We start from the raw sequence: 1989 nt of genomic DNA, 5'->3' as shown, positions 1-1989 counted from the left end.
TGAATGGACAAGTTTTCTTGGACATGATATTTGTGCTCCATACTGAAGGATGGGTGGGCATCAGCCAGGTAGAGGCAGATGGGAGAGGAGGTGAGGACACTCAGAGACAGAAGACAGTGTGATGAAAGGCATAAAGTGAGGACCCAGCTGAGTACCAAGGGGAAGTTATAAGCAATTCATGGAATCAGAGAAAAAAGTGTGAAGTAGGGAGTGGGAAAAGAGAAGGCTGGACAGGAACCAGACGGTGTTGAGAGATGTTCTTCCCTATAGGTGACGAGGGTTCACTGAAAGATGTTATTTAAGGGTTCAACTGAAATGTCAGCGTTCTTCTGGTATCTTATTCTAACCTTCTTTAATTCTACTTGTGGATTTTATCTTTAACATTTAAAACAATCTGAAGGAAGGGATCTATGGTTTATCCCCAATTTTTGACCTTCCCAACCTCATGACCACTGCATCATTGTTAGTATGGTGCTAGGATATGGACCGCATCCAAGCTTCTCTCGCTTATTCTACTGAGCCAAAATAGTTGTGAAACTTTTTCTGCGTCAAGGAAACACAATAGTGAACTAGTCAAGTGTTTGTCAGAGGAGTTTGGCAAAGCCCCCACTATTACCCTGGATTATGCCACCCTCCTTTCAATTTTCCTTCCATTTCATTTCCATTTCCTTCCATTTCCTTTCCTTTTCATAAGGTTAACTGTTCCCCCAGGTACACAAACTTCAGAACTAGCAGAGTAACCTGTTGCCTTTGCACTGATACATACAGAATTCTGGGTATTAGAACCAATTTTCCTCCTCCACCTCTCTCTCCTCCCTCCTCTTCTTGTACTTAGGAAATGTCTCCTATTAAGATGCTAAATCTAGAAGTGGGATTCATTAAGCTATTACCAGAGAATGGCAGCATGAATTCGCCAACTCTCAGATGCCTAATCAGAAGGGAAATGTGCTTGCTGTCCAGGGTCATGTAGCCAGAGGTGAAGGAAGACCTAAAGTCTAAAGAAGGAAGGACCCAGCATCAGCTCTGTCTTTTCATTGCAAGAGGGCCATTTGCAGGCGCTGTGGTTTTTTCTAGTAAAGCAATCCAGTGTCAAGAAATGTCTAGTTCTCTTCTTCGGCGCTGCCTGTGGAGGTGGCATTCATCTGTTACTGGGCATCATGGCTGCCCTCAGACCTCTGGTGAAGCCCAAGATCGTTAAAAAGAGGACCAAGAAGTTCATCCGGCACCAGTCAGACCGCTATGTCAAAATTAAGTGCAACTGGCGGAAACCCAGAGGCATTGACAATAGGGTGCGCAGAAGATTCAAGAGCCAGATCTTGATGCCCAACATTGGTTACGGGAGCAACAAGAAAACAAAGCACATGTTGCCCAGTGGCTTCCGGAAGTTCCTAGTCCACAACGTTAAGGAGCTTGAAGTGCTGCTGATGTGCAACAAATCTTACTGTGCAGAGATTGCTCACAATGTCTTCTCCAAGAACCGCAAAGCTATCGTGGAAAGAGCAGCCCAGCTGGCAATCAGAGTCACCAATCCCAACGCCAGGCTGCGCAGCGAAGAAAATGAATAGACAGCTTGTTGTGCACATCATATTTGTGTTAATAAAACCATAAAACCTAAAAAAAAAAAGAAATGTCTAATACTTCTTAACAAAATAATAGGAGGGTTTATTATTCAAAAGGTGTTAAGTTCAAAACCATTAAATAGAAGTGCATTTCCTTAATATGACTACAGACAATGTTGTCTCAGAAAATAATGAAAAGCTTGCCATGTTGATGTGCTAAACTTTCCTGGGTGACCTGGTAGGAAAATCACCTGCAGCTATGATGGGGAAACTGAGTTCAACTTGGAGCATCTATTATCTTCATCCTCGCCTACAGGACATGTGTTGGTTCACCTCCCAACAACTCCCACTCTGTTGTTTGAATGAACAGATAAGAGATTCCATAAGTCCTGACAAAGAGCGGGACACAGTTCTCTCAGAATTCCCCAGG

General features: G+C 43.4%; 1 pseudogene; it reads left to right on the top strand.

Moving 5' to 3' along the window:
• The first annotated feature begins 1145 nt into the window (after nucleotides 1-1145).
• LOC114219793 (large ribosomal subunit protein eL32 pseudogene) lies at nucleotides 1146-1618 on the top strand (annotated as a pseudogene).
• Nucleotides 1619-1989: the final 371 nt, after the last annotated feature.

Source organism: Eumetopias jubatus, unplaced genomic scaffold, assembly GCF_037043125.1.
Source record: "Eumetopias jubatus isolate StellerSeaLion01/CBP00866 unplaced genomic scaffold, mEumJub1_p1.0 scaffold_15, whole genome shotgun sequence".
In the NCBI taxonomy this organism is placed as follows: domain Eukaryota; kingdom Metazoa; phylum Chordata; class Mammalia; order Carnivora; family Otariidae; genus Eumetopias; species Eumetopias jubatus.
Note: the sequence above shows the minus strand (reverse complement) of the source record. Positions and strands in the feature narration are given on the sequence as shown.